Source organism: Rattus norvegicus, chromosome 15 (genome assembly GCF_021556685.1).
Source record: "Rattus norvegicus strain SHRSP/BbbUtx chromosome 15, alternate assembly SHRSP_T2T, whole genome shotgun sequence".
NCBI lineage: Eukaryota > Metazoa > Chordata > Mammalia > Rodentia > Muridae > Rattus > Rattus norvegicus.
This window is the reverse complement of record NC_141548.1, coordinates 12,841,825-12,857,333: the sequence shown is the minus strand read 5'-3', so window position 1 is coordinate 12,857,333 and position 15,509 is coordinate 12,841,825. Positions and strand designations below refer to the sequence as shown.

Here is a 15,509-nt window from a genome sequence, read left to right as displayed (position 1 = left end):
GAGCAGTCTGTGCCCAAGAAAATCTGGTCACGCATGTGTATAAGCTTAGGTGTCCCTGCCCAGGCCATAATGTCGAGCCTTCCTATAAACACGCTGTATATTTCTCTGTATCTCATCAGTTCCAGCTGCCTCTGGAAACTTCTGTCTCTGATGATGTGGTATGCCAGATGCATGGGTTATACAAAACTGAAGTGACTCTGTCAGTGTTCAAAAATTTCAGGTTGCCTTTCCCGATTCCTTAAGAAAAGTGACATCTGAGTGCTACTTGAGTACAAAGTCGTGCTTACATCTGTCCTTAACTCTTCAGTGTCTACAGAACTCCCTTTCCTTCCTTTGCAGCATCCGACTGCCAGTAGTTTACAATATCTATTCTCAGGATCTATGCTGGAGAGATCTTTGACTCCCGTGGGAATCCCACTGTTGAAGTGGATCTCTACACCACAAACAGTCTCTTCCAATCTGCGGTGCCCAGCGGTGCGTTCACTGGCATCTATGAGGCCCTAGAACTCCGAGACAATGATAAGACCCTCTTCATGGGGAAGGGTGCCTCAAAGGCTGGTGAGCACAGCAATACCACTATCGCACCTGCTCTGGTTAGCAGGAAACGGAATGTTGTGGAGCAGGGGAAGATTGACCAACTGATGATCGAGATGGACGGCATGGAGAATAAATCTAAATTCAGTGCAAACGCCATCCTGGGAGTGTCCCTGGCTGTCTGCAAGGCTGGTGCCATGGAGAAGGGGGTGCCCCTTTACCGTCACATTGCTGACTTGGCCGGCAACCCTGACGTCATCCTGCCGGTACCAGCTTTCAATGTGACCAACGGCGGTTCTCATGCTGGCAACAAGCTGGCCATGCAAGAGTTCATGATCCTGCCTGTGGGGGCATCCTCTTTCCGGGAAGCCATGTGCATTGGAGCAGAGGTTTACCACAACCTGAAGAACATCAGCAAGGAGAAGTACGGGAAAGATGTAGGTGCTGAGGGCAGATTTGCACCTAATATCCTGGAGAACAAAGAAGCCCTAGAGAGGCTCAAGAATACAATTGCAAAGGCCAGCTACAGTAGCCAGGTTTTCATCGGCATGGATGTGGCTGTCTCCGAGTTCTACAGGGCTGGTAAGTATGACCTGGATGGACTTCAAGTCTCCAGATGACTCCTGCTGGTAAATCATACCCAACCTGCTGGCTGACGTATAAAAGTCTTTCATCCAGGACTACCCAGTGGTGTCCATTGAAGACCCCATTAATCAGGACTACTTGGATGCTTGGCAGAAGTTCACAGCTAGTGTAGGCATTCAGGTGGTGGGCAATGACCTCATAGTGACCAACCCTAAGCAAATTGCCAAGGCTGCAGATGAGAAGTCCTGCGATTGCCTCCTACCCAAAGTGAACCAGATTGGATGCATGACTGAGTCTCTGCAGGTGTGTAAGATGGCCCAGTCCAATGGCTGGGGTGTCATGGTGGCCCATCGATCTGGAGAGACTGAGGACACTTTCATTGCAGACCTGTTGGTGGGGGCTCTGCACTGGGCAGATCAAGACTGTTGCCCTCTGCCTATCTGAGTGCCTGGCCAAGTACAATCAGATCCTTAGCATTGAGGAGGAGCTGGGCAGAAAAGCCAAGTTTGCTTGCAGGTCCTTCAGGAACCCCCTGGCCAATAAGGCATGGAATGGAGATCCCTGGAACTACCGGATCCTCTGTACCAGGTGGCTCAAGGCCAGCCCAGTGCTTGCCCCTCTGATGTCACTGCTTCCCTTAGATGTCCATGCTTGACCACCTGGATCCCTGTTGGAGACCCTGGTTTTGTAATCACGTGATTTGTCTGAATCATTGTTTCTGTCACCTCGCTTTGCAGCTAGTGTCTGGAGCCCTCAGAACTCCACTGCAATTTTTAGGGTGCCCACCATCAAGATTCCCCAAGTGGTTTACACTCAAAAATAAAAACCTCAGAAGACAGAAAAAAAAGTGACTTCTGTTTGTTTGAGACAACTTCAGTCATCAGGGACAGAAAGCAATCTGCATATTGGTCACTGACCTCAGGGTTCTGATGGCTCTTGAGGGTAGGCTCTTGGATCCCCTAATAATATATTAATAATATCGTTATATTATAGTGACACCAATAACATCTGATAGAGAGCCTTAAAATATATACATCCCTGAGTGACAAAGTAGTCATTCCTTTCCAAACATAAGAGTAATGGCCAGTGAGTCCCAACACAGAGGGAGGTGGCCCCGAATGGGAGGCATCTGCCTCTATTGCTGTCATTTTCTGTTGGTTCTTCACCGCAGAAGTTTGCTGGCCCTCTTCATTGTATTTCGCAGAGACTTGCCTCCAACTATGATCTGTGCACAGCATGCTGAGGATTTCAGATCTTTGTCCTCATAATCCTAGCTCTGCCTTCTACCAGTTGTGACGGAAAGCCATCGCTAAAATGGGGGCACATCACACAGACTTTACTGCCATTCACAGTGAGGCCTGTGTGATACACAGCTCTGTCAGTAGACGCTGCTGGGTTGCTTCTAAGTCCGTCTTTACTATCTAAAACAATCCTCAGTTTATGCATCTGCCACCCTTTCACGCCATCTTCTAACTGTAGTCTTTGCAGAAGCTTCGTGAGACCAATGCTCACGAAGTCCCTGGCTGCTTTGTGCATTAGGCTGAGGGGTGACTGGGGTTTCTGTTTGGGCTTTAGTCTTATCCAATATGGCTGCCTCAGTGCTTGTGTTGGTGCCCCAGCAGTGCAATACTGCTCTTGCCCTGGGCGCTATGGCTTGGCTCTGTGTACCCGTTCAGCTTCATGTGACATCAAGATATGTGTGTGTGTGTGTGTGTGTGTGTGTGTGTAGAGCAGAGTGCAACAATATTGCTATTCCACAGTACAGGATATTTACACACATAGGAGCTAAGAATACACACACAGTCTTTAGAACTGAAGTTTTTCTGAGATCGGGCAGTCTCTTCTTGGAATGAGCTCAATTTAATTCAAAACATCCCTCTCTTCTGAAAACATTGTGGTGACCTCACCCACTTCTTTTCCTTACTTTATTAGTCTTCAGCCCACAAACTGAAACAATTCTATTTGCCCTCCCCAAATGAAGAGTTAGCTCAGAAACCTATGGCCTGTAGAAGGAACCTAGACAAAACCTCCAGCTCTTTGGAGGATATATTCATAGTGCCTTTGAGTATATTTATAACAGTTAGCATCTGAAGATCTGGCTTCTTGTGGGTTTCCAATGTCATACTTGATGTCTATATTCAATTTTCACCCCACTTCCCAATGGTCCATCCCATCTGAGTAGATGCTAAGAAATTCATTATTTTAGCAGGCAATATGGGGTATTTAGCTTACTAGACTAAGAGTTTAAGGTAAGCATATAAATGAGGCATAGCTGAGACATAGACTAGAAGAGCTAATATAGTTTAGTAAGTGAGCTGTAAGCTCATAAGTGCATGCACTGTAATAAGTCCAGAGTATGTGAGCTGTAGGCTCTGCCATATAAGAGCAGTGCATCTATCCAGAGGCTGAGCTTGCCGAACCCCTTTTCATCACAGCCATTAACATTAATGCAAACACAGATGGGAGGTTTGATCTCAGTGCCCAGCTGTAGGCAAATAAGACTTTACAGGCAAAACATCGTACTAGTCCAGAGGCCGGCTCAGGAAATGGGGAGTATGTTCTCAAGGACTCAGCTGACAACTGAACAGAAAGGATCATCACACAGAAGCACAAGGTTGACCACATACTTCACTCATCCAGAGTTCAGTTTCAAGGCTGCCACTGATGTTCTTCCTATGCGAAAGGACTTCTGACTGTTGCATGTGTGTCACTTTAAGAAAACTCCCTGAGAGTCAATCACAGAGACAGAGAGTGTGCTGCACCCCTGTACCACCCCTTCCCTCTGTTCTCCTCAGACCACAGCCATCCTTGATCTAATGGAGATTACTTTTAGGAATAGCAATGTCTGAGAGACTAAGCATTTTTTGCAATAACGGATTTATTGAGAGCTAACTGAAAGTGACAGAGGGATTGGAACAAGAATTATCTTTCTTACAGTACATGTTTAAGAATCCTTAGGTGGGTAGGTATATAGGGTATCCAGAGGCTTACCACACAACGCCATGCTGCTTAAACTGATGAAGGGAACATCATTTCGTGTCTGCCGTGACTATTTCTATAAGCATGCTAAAGTTCATACGGTAGAAGCATGGACGTCATGCTGTTTGTCCCTGTGCTGAGTGCAAGCATGCAGCAGTTCTAATCTGAACTCAGAAGCTGGGCAACCTCATGGTCTATCCTTTTCATATTCAGTATGGAATGGAAATAAATGTTGTACTTCTGCTTATCTCTAGAATGTGCTAATTGTCATCCACTGACCTCAGTCACTGCTAGGCTACCAACTAAAGTCTAAAAGGTGATCTTTCCTGTGCCGTCCCACTCACCATTTAAGCTTCTCAGTGACTCATTATATTTCTTTGGGATTGATGAGAAACAAGACCTCCTCAGGACGAGGGTCAGCAACACAACTGACTTAGAAGATTTAGGGACACTCAGGAGAGTGGGAGTTAGTCAACAAGAGTGGTTTATGTAGTCAGACAGCCAGGTGGGGTGGCCACAGGGTGCACAATCCTGTGCAAATATTGGATTTCCTAGATCTAAATGTTATGAATTAACTACCTCCCCCAAAATATATACAAAGTCCTAACTTTGGTATATTGGCCTGCGACCAATGGATTGATGCAAAGGAGAAAGGCCCTGTGAGGACGGAGGGGCAGCTCAATGGACATCAATGATTGGAAACTATCCCATAAATTAGAAAGAGGCAGGGAAGGCTGTAGCCGTAGTCTCAGAGCTCAGCATCACTTTAGAGTGATGTACTCTAAACTTCTAGAGAGTTTATAAATGGATTTTAATAAACTCTATTACTTATTAATATGACCCAGACACCCCCCAATAATTGAGACAGAGTCCTATGGATTTTTTAATCAGCTTTAGCACAATTATTATGTGAACTACATCTAATCTATTTTTTTGCACTACACTGTTAATTCCCCAGCTGCACTCCTTGCTGTTTGAGTCTCACCAGGGTTATTTCCGCTCCATCGGTCTGTCCTCAGGGGGCACTTCCCCGGCCATGTGTTCCTGGTTTATCGCATTTAATAGAATCCTCCTGTTTACTTTTTATTTCTCTTCCTCCCTCCTTCTTTTCTCCTTCTTTCTCCTCATGGTCCCTACCTAAGACCCCCAGAGACTTAACCAAAACCCCATCTACTTCTGTTCTCCCCAGTAATTGTCTGTAGCTCCTTTTATTTAACCAATAGCTTTAAATTGGTGAGCAAGGGTTACATAGCGTCTCTTGGAGTGGGAGAGAATCTGTTCATCTGTGGCCACCAGATCTTGAAGTTTAGAATTTAGCATTTGTATATATAGTGCCAGACCAATCCAAAACATAGTACATTTCTGCTGTCTGTGGGGTTTTATTCAATATTTTACATTGGTTTTGACAAATTCATACATGTATACAATGTACCTTGACCACACCCATGCCAACTTTCCAGGCTCCCTTCTCTCCCATCATCAGAAACATGATGCCTACCCACCTTCAAGCCACCCCTTCTTTTATAACCACTTGAATCTAATTAGTACCATCTGCTGAAATTTTTATCAATATTGAGGTAGTGACTTTGTGTGGGTCTTCTTCAGGCAACCATAGCCACACTGAGCTCATGAACACAAGAGCCAGGGCATGTCTACTCTTTCACAGCACTCCTCCCCATCTGCACAGCACTCCTCCCCATCCGCACATCACTACTCCCCATTCTCCAGCTTTTATATCCTCTCTGTCCCATTCCCACCATGTTCTCTGGGTATTTCTATCACTTGAAGTCACCACATTTGTCATCTCGTACATTCTATAGCATCTGTTGCAGAAGTTCTGGAAAACTAATACAGGGAAGATACTGCCTGTCCCTTATCCACTGGCCCAGGGAACATTAACTCCTTCATACATTCCTGACTGTCATATATACTAAGATGGGATTTTGAGTTTGCAGAAAAGTCCTTAGACATTCAGATGTAGACCCTGACATTTGGGTATCACAGAGCATAGCACCATGGTCTACGACAGGTCGTGGTTTCCTAGCTATGTTTCCTATAGCTGTGCTAAAGCACTAACCAAAAGCAATTTGGGGAAGGAAAAGGTTTGTTTAGATTCCCGGTTATAGTCCATTGTTGAGGGAAGCCATTGAATTTGGTGGGAACCTGGATGCAGAAACTGAATCAGAGACCATGGAAAATGCTGCTTTAAAGGCCTTCTTCCTCTGCTTGGCTCAACTACCTTTCTAAAATAGCCCAGGCCTACCTACCCAGAAATGGTTCCACCCACAGTAGACTAGGCCATAATGCATCAGTTAGGAATCATGCCTATAGCCCAGGCTGACAGAGACAACTCCTCAACTAAGATTCCCTCAAGAGTATACTAGCAACTTCCCTCTATTTCCACTTCAAAAAAGAAAGTGCCACAAAAATGACAATCAAACTAAACAAGCAAAAGGCTAATAAGATAAAAATGCCAAAAACAAAACAAAGGGCCCACAAATAAAACACAGAATTTGACTTGTATTAGCCAATTACTCCTAGACATGGAGCCTACTCTGGAGTGTGGTTAATATACCCAATGGAACTCCAAACTCAGAGAACACATTGTAAGCAGATGACAGGTAGTTATTTTAAGGCAAAGTTCGGGGACAGTGTTTAGTGCACCATAGACAACAGAATAAGGCTTCATTGGTCTCTGCGGCATACTCTGCTACATGCACTCTGTTCCCACAGCAACCTGACAAGTGGATGCTGTCTGCTTATTCCCAACTTGCAAATTAGGAAAGAGCTTCAGAGAGTCTGGGCAGTCAGGGTCTATTCACCACCAATGTTTACAATATTCCTATTTCTTCCTCTATATGGTGAACTAAATAAACTCAGACCTCTGATTTTCACAGTCATTTCCAAATTTGTATCCTGAAAAGAAATTCTTCAACAGTCAATGCTACAGAGTGACTGTGTTGGAAGGGGCCTTACTGTAAGATTTAGACAGGCATGTTCCCATATGCTGACCTTGCTCAATGACCACCGTAACATTTACACGTACATGCCCCACAAAATGCTGGCCTTGCTGGGTCACTGCTCTAAGATTTAGAAAGATATGCCCCCAAATGCTGACCTTGCCAGGAAAGCAGTTGGGGAAAGATGCCCTATGGAGAAGTAAGCATCCACCTACCAATAGCCATATGTCAAGTGGTAACAAGTCAGCTTTTTTTCCAAGAGGTAAGCATTCTCAGAATTGTCACCTGTGAGCATATGGCCATTGGGAAAGAAGAAAAGACCTCACCACTGTGTCATATGCTAAATACAACTTGCTAAAAATATATGCTGTTCTTGTCAGCTTCCAGTTTCTAGAAGAAGGCAAAGGGGGGTTGTTTCATTTTTTTCCTAGGCAGCTTTATCACACTCCACAAAGGGAGCCACCATGCTCAGGAAAGTATGTGACCCAGTAGCAGGGGGATCTAAGAGGATGAACGCTCCTCTTAAAGTGGTGGCCCAGATTATAGTCAGTGTGTAATACCATAAGGACACCTCACAAAAGAAAGTATCTATGTGACCAGAAAACACAGTAAAATGTGTTTGACTTCACTAATCCTCAGGGAAAGCAACCGAAACTCTCCAGGCATGTCACTGGAGCTCAATGAGCAAAACCGAAGAGAGACAGGGCACCAACTGTGCATAAGGAGAGGGCTGGCCTCACCTTGCCTTAGGGACAGCCTGCAGAACTATATAGTTCTGGCTGTGTCCAAGTGGGAGTGAACCAGAAGACTTCCAACTTGAATGTACTCTCCTGCACACTCAGAAGCTTCACCTAGGGCATTCTAACTTTGAAAATGGCATCTTTCTTTCCCAACTAATAACTTTATTTCACTGCAACCTTTTTACTTTATAAATTTTCCTTTCTTTTAGTTGTGGACTGTACTAACATGAGTTTAATGCACAGATGCACCTTATAGCCATACACAACTATTACCTCCCCTGCATATTTCTTCTACAAGATTTTCCTGTTTTAAAATACTTTTTTTAAAACTAAGACATAGTAACCACAGTTACATAGAGCAAAGTCACCAATATCACTGTTCTCTGACTCAGTTTCTCACCCTGTAGAAGATCTCCATGGGTTACAAAAGGCCTGAGCCCGTCACCTGCTGTGGCAACAAAATCTTCTAGATCCTTCTTGAGGAACCTGCCTGAGGCTGTCCTCAGGGAAGCATATTCTTTCAGAAGTCTGTCTCTGGAAGAAAGCTTGTTTTTTGCTCACCTGGTTTTGCTGGTGATAGATCTGTACCTGACCACTGCTCTACTCCCAGGTCTCTCTGTGCTGGGTTCCTGTTCCTGGTGCTCAAGAGAAGCTCCCTGAGGTCAGCATATCCCCAACTGAACTTTCACTGGGGAGTTGCACCTTCTTTTCTACTTACCTTTCTCTTGCCTCTTTTCAGTCACGTCCTTCTGCTCAGGCTGCACCAGTCCTTAATTAGTGAACCTTGGAGTGTGTCTCTAAGCACCTCAGAGCCATCCCTATCCTGTATCCAGATCTGAAGAGTAAAGGCATTTCCATCTCAACCACAACCTTGTTGATTTTTGCAACCTCCCCATCAATTCTTTTAAGCTATGTATGAGCCTCTCCAGTGTCTTCGGATGCCATGGATGAATTCCTCAATGACATCATGGCAAGGCCAACAAGGCTCATGTTGCAGCCACAAAGGATGTTGTCCTTTCATTGTCTGTTCAATATCTGCTGTACAGCTGTAGCCTAGACAAAGACCATGCTATCAATAAGCCACAAACAATGCTGTTTCTGCGGAATTGAAGAGGTAACACTTCAAAGCAAGAATCATCCCTCTGATAAAGGTATAAACACCATAAAAGGATTATGAGAGTCTGATTGGCAGTAAGCAAAGCCTTGAAGATGGAGCTGGGCCCCATTTCCCTAGCCCAGCAGTACCTACATCTCAGAGAGCCTTAGAACCGTATTGCTCCTATGGTGCACTGGCAGTGCGTGTTAACTGGCATTTGGGAAGGTTCTTATCATGCCAGGTCCCTAAGGGTTCCAATCTGTCACTGACTGAAACACTGTTACTCAGCATGTGACTGAATGTATTTCTGAATACCTCTCTTTCTAATTTGTTTAAATTAAATTTGGAATGCTGCTAATGTGCTTAGCTAAGCAAATTCTTTTTTGAACTCAATATAGTAGATAAATTATTAACTGTATGCACATCTGAACATTTATTTACTTAAGCTTTTTATTTATTTTGATCTTGGCTAATCTAGTGAAAGGTTAAAAAGTTACTTTGTAAGAGACTAAACAATTGTAGGAAAGGAAGAGTCATAAATGTTTTGATCATGTCTCCAAAGTCATGTCTAAAGTTTCTGAGGCAAAAGTGCCAAGAAACATGTTGAAAATGTATTTAAGTTTCACATGATATGCAGCCTGAAGAATTTATTTCATTGTGTGTCTGATGAGGGAAGTGGGTAGCCATGGAAAACAGCTAGATAATAGTGTAAGCTAGCAGGAATGACTTGGGGCACTCAGCTAGGTTGGTTATCACAGTCCTTGTCTCTCTGCGTGTCCCTTTCCCTGCAAATGGAATCCCTTATCACAAGAAACAGAAGGAGGAGGAGGAGGAGGAGGAGGAGGAGGAGAAAGAGGAGGAGGAGGAGGAGAAGGAGGAGGAGGAGGAGGAGGAGAAGGAGGAGGAGGAGGAGAAGGAGGAGGAGGAGGAGAAGGAGGAGGAGGAGAAGGAGGAGGAGGAGAAGGAGGAGGAGGAGAAGGAGGAGAAGGAGGAGGAGGAGAAGGAAGAGAAGGAGGAGGAGGAGAAGAAGGAGGAGGAGGAGAAGGAGGAGAAGGAGGAGGAGGAGAAGGAAGAGAAGGAGGAGGAGAAGAAGGAGGAGAAGGAGGAGGAGAAGGAGGAGGAGGAAGAGAAGGAGGAGAAGGAGGAGAAGGAGGAGGAGAAGGAGGAGAAGGAGGAGAAGGAGGAGAAGGAGGAGGAGGAGAAGGAGGAGGAGAAGGTGGAGAAGGAGGAGGAGAAGGAGGAAAAGAAGGAGGAGGAGGAGAAGGAGGAGGAGAAGGAGGAGGAGAAGGAGGAGGAGGAGGAGAAGGAGGCGGGGAAGGAGAGAACGAGAAGGAGAGATCGAGGAGAGAAGGAGAAGGAGAGAAGGAGAAGGAGGAGAAGGAGGAGGAGGAGAAGGAGGAGGAGAAGGAGGAGGAGAAGGAGGAGGAGAAGGAGGAGAAGGAGTAGGAGAAGGAGGAAGAGAAGGAGGAGGAGGAGAAGGAGGAGAAGGAGGAGAAGGAGGAGGAGAAGGAGGAGGAGAAGGAGGAGAAGGAGGAAGAGAAGGAGGAGGAGAAGGAGGAGGAGGAGAAGGAGGAGGAGGAGGAGAAGGAGGAGGGTAAGGAGAGAACGAGGAGAGAATGAGGAGAGAAGGAGAAGGAGAGAAGGAGAAGGAGGAGAAGGAGGAGAAGGAGAAGGAGGAGGAGAAAGAGGAGAAGGAGGAGAAGGAAGAGAAGGAGGAGAAGGAGGAGAAGGAGGAGGAGAAGGAGGAGGAAGAGAAGGAGGAGAAGGAGGAGGAGGAAGAGGAGAAGGAGGAGGAGGAGGAGGAGGAGGAGAAGGAGGAGGAGAAGGAGGAGAAGGAGGAGAAGAAGAAGGTGTAAGTTCAGACACTGACCTTCCTAGGTTTTATGGCTTCACTTAGGAAGAGAAATATCAGGGTTGTTTGTTTGTTTGTTTGTTTGTTTGTTTGTTTATTTTAGTGCATTGCTGGGAGCTAATTCAAGGATCATGTGTGTGCTAGATGAATGTTCTACTTCTGAGCTACATTCTAAGATCAGGTTTTGTTTTTTTTTTTACTTGAGGGAAAAAGGAGATGGAGAGATGACCAGAGAAGCTCTTTGCTAGCTTGCTCGCCTGCCTGCTTGCCTGCCTCCCTGCCTGCCTGCCTCCCTGCCTGCCTGCCTGCCTGCTTGCTTGGATGCCTGCCTGCCTGCTTGTTTTTAGTTAACCTTCATGCTTTCCTTCAGCTCACAAAGAACTAACCCATACCAAGAGATCACATGTAAGGTCATCTTATTCTTGGCCTTAATACTGCAGTTTCCTAATGGGTAACAAAGTGTTGTATTTAAAACTCACACCCCTGCAACAAAACCACTAATAGCTCTTTCCAACCAGTGACAGAACAGATTTTTTATAGATTACACTGGAACTTTCAAACTATTTTAATAATTTTTCTTCTTGGAAATCCTGGCATTGTGATTTGGAAGCTCTGGGTCATAGCAACATGTCAGCTTCAGAAACTCTATGAACTAGGCAGACGGAGGATGAGAATTCACTGAGAACTTTCCCTGGAAAGATTGAAGCTGATGGCTGCTCAAGTACTGGATTCTGTTGAGAACTTGACAACTCCAGGCAGAGAACTAAGGCTGGTGGTGGAAAATTAGTGTCAGTTAAAGAGTAAATGAAACAATATGAAAGATAGTGAAATTACTAAAACTTTAGGGGAAGCATGGGGCTTATAAAAAAAGAAATGCTGCCATATTGCAGAATTTGGCTCAGCTGAAAATATTTCCATGGCCATGATCATGAAAACAGGACATGATGTGACAGAGTATGACAGCTATACTTTATAAAAGAACAGGAAAACAGAGAGAAATACACATGCTTTGGGTCTTGGTGATGAAAAGTGGTCAATGAAAACAAACTGTCTTAGAATTCTATTTGCTATGGAGATGAAGACTCAGCTAAAATCTAAAAGAGTTAATAGCTACTAAGATTAACCCAGCACTCAGAAGCTGTGGGAAGTATAGCTCTGTAAGTTTGGGGCCAGCCTGGGCTACAAAGAGAATTCAAGACATCCAGGGCTCAGTACACATAAAAACCCTGTCTTGGAAAAACAAACAAACAAACAAACAAACAAACAAAAACAGAAGAAGAAAAAATGGAGGAGGAGGAGGAAGAGGAAGAGGAATGGGAGGAAAGGAAGGAATACCATTTTAATTATTATACTTGAAACATAATTTTACTGTAAGACTGTACACATGTATTATTCTGATTAAAATATTAAATTTAAAATAAGTTCACATTGACCTTGCTGAGTCTTCATATTGAAAGCAGGAAAGGGGTATGGCTAATGGCATTTGCACAAACTCAATATGTTGACATTTTATGGATAACCATTTGGATTCTCTGAATAGCTTACATTCCGCCCCTAAAAGCCTACCACCAAACCCTCTCCTCAGCGATGTGAAGCATGCTTGATTTATGACACTACGAAGAGTACAGAGTCTTTTAAAGCTATGTGGGTTTTTTGTTCAAGGACAAACACTGTTTAAATTCTAAGAATATAACTGAGGAAACATTAGTCTGCTGGATTATTGTATCTCCTCTGCTTTCCTAGAACAGCATCAGGAGTTCTTACCCATTAGAAGCTGCTTTGCTTGTTTTGTAACATTCTATGGAAGGAGGTCACTTCCCTAGACATCCTGAGTTTCTAGGTGTTCTATTGTACCTGCAGCTCTTTGGTCCTGCTAATGAAGTGTCTCTGGCTAGAAACAATTTCTTAATATCACTATTCCTTAATATCATTTAACATCAATGAACTAAATTCCCCAATACAATGACATAGATTAACACACTAGATAGATAAATAGGACCCAGCATTTTGCTGCATATAGGAAATTCAACTCAGTGACAATGACAGACACTGCCTCAGAGTAAAAAGCTGGGAAAAAGTTTCCAAACAAATGGTCCCAAGAAACAAGCTGGAGTAGCCATTAAAATATTGAATAAAATCAACTTCCAACCAAAAGTTATCGAAAAGGATACGGAAGGACTCTTTATACTCATCAAAGGAAAAATCTACCAAGTTGAACTCTAAATTCTTAACATCAATGCTCCAAATAAATGGGCACAGACATTCATAAAGCAAGCATTGTACCACACATGATAACAGTAGGAAACTTCAATACATCATTCTCATCAGTGGACATCATTGAAAGAGAGACACGATGAGACTAAAAGAAGTTAGGAACCAAATGGATTTACCAGATAGCTATAGAACATTTCATCCTAAAACAAAAGAATATACCTTTTTCTCAGTACCTCATGGTACCTTCTCAAAAATTGACCATATAATTCATCACAAAGCAGTCCTCAATAGATACAGGGAGATTGAAATAATCCCATGCATTCTATCATGTCACAATGGACTAAGACTGGTCTTCAATAACAACAACAACAACAAACAACAAAAACAACAACAAAAATCCCACATACACATGGAAGTTGAACCACACTCTTGTCAATAATAACTTGGTCAAGGAAGAAATAAAGAAAGAAATTAAAGACTTTATAGAATTTAATGAAAATAAAGGCACATAATACCCAAATTTATGAAACTCAATGAAAGCAGTGCTAAGAGGAAAACTAAAAGCTCTGAGTGACCCCAAAAAGAAATTGGAAAGAGCATAAACTGACAGCTTGACAATATACCTAAAACTCGAGAACAAAAAGAAGCAAATACAGACAAGAGGAGTAAAAGGAAGGAAACAATCAAACTCAGGGCCAAAATCAACCAAGTAGAAACAAAAAGAACTATACAAAGAATCAACAAAACCAGAAGCTGGTTCCTTGAGAAAATCTACAAGGTACATAACCCCATAGTCAGACTTACCAGAGGGCAGAAAGACAGTATCCAAATTAACAGAATCAGAAATGAAAAGGGAAACATAACAACAAAAGGTAGGAACTTCAGAAACGTATCAGATCTGCCTACAACAGTCTATACTCTTACAAAGATCAGCAATTCAAAACCCATTCTTAAACATAGCAAAAGTAATATACAGCAAACCAGTAGCCAACATCAAACTAAATGGAGAGAAACTTGAAGCAATCCCACTAAAATCAGGGACTAGACAAGGCTGCCCACTCTCTCCCTACCTGTTCAATGTAGTACTCAAAGTCCTAGCCAGTGCAATCAGACAACAAAACGAGGTCAAAAGGATGCAAATTGGAAAGGAAGAAGTCAAAATATCACTATTTGCAGATAATATGATAATATACTTACATGACCCCAACAATTCTCAGAGAATTCCTAAACCTGATTAAACACTTCGGCAAAGTGGCTGGATATAAAATTAACTCAGACAAATCAGCGTCCTTTCTCTACTCAAAGGATAAACAGTCTGAGAAAGAAGTGAAGGAAATGACACCCTTCAAAATAGACAGAAATAATATAAAATACCTCGGTGTGACTCTAACCAAGCAAGTGCAAGATCTGTAATGACAAGAAGTTCAAGTCTCTGAAGAAAGAAATTGAAAGAAGATGGTAAGATCTCCCATGCTCATAGATTGGCAGGATTAATATAGTAAAAACAACCATTTTGCCAAAAGCAATCTACAGATTCAATACAATCCCCATTAAAATTCCAACTCAAGTCTTCATAGAGTTAGAATGAACAATTTGCAAATTCATTTGTAAAAGCAAAAAACCCAGAATAGCAAAAACTCTTCTCAACAATAAAAGAACTTCTGGGGAAATCACCATTCCTTATGTTAAGCTATATTACAGAGCAATCATGACAAAAACTGTATGGTATTGGTACAGAAACAGGCAGGTAAACTAATGGAATAGAATTGAAGACCCAGAAATGAACCCACAGACCTATGGTCACTTGATTTTTGACAAAGGAGCTGAAACCATCCAAAGGAAAAAGTTAGCATTTTCAACAAATGGTGCTGGTTCAACTGGAGGTCAGCATGTAGAAGAAAGCAAATTAACCCTTTCTTATCTCCTTGTACAAGCTCAAATCCAAGTGGATCAGAGACCTACACATAATAGAAGACACACTGGAACTAATAGAAGAAAAAGTGGGAAAGAGCCTCAAACACATAGGCTTGGGGAAACTTTCCTGAACAGAACACCAGTGGCTTATGCTCAAAGATCAAGAATCGACAAATGGGACCTCATAAAATTGCAAAGCTCCTGTAAGGCAAAGGACACTGTCACTAGGACAAAAGGCCAACCAACAAATTGGGAAAAGATCTTTACCAATCCTATATCTGATAGAAGACTAATATCTAATATATACAAAAAACTCAAGAAGTTAGACTCCAGAGAATAAAATAATCCTATTTAAAAATGGGTACAGAGCCGAACAAAGAATTTTCAACTAAGGAATACTGAATGGCTGAGAAGCACCTAAAGAAATGTTCAATATCCTTAGTCACCAGGGAAATGCAAATCAAAACAACTCTGAGATTCCAACTCACACCAGTCAGAATGGCTAAGATCAAAAACTCAGTTGACAGCAGATGCTCTTGAAGATGTGGAGAAAGAGGAACACTCCTCCATTGCTGGTGGGATTGCAAGCTGGTACAACCTCTCTGGAAATCAGTCTGGAGGTTCCTCAGAAAATT

At 43.0% G+C, this 15,509-nt stretch overlaps 1 pseudogene; it reads left to right on the top strand.

The window, feature by feature from the left end:
• The first annotated feature begins 275 nt into the window (after positions 1 to 275).
• LOC148000824 (alpha-enolase pseudogene) lies at positions 276 to 1,906 on the top strand (annotated as a pseudogene).
• The last annotated feature ends 13,603 nt before the right edge of the window (positions 1,907 to 15,509 follow it).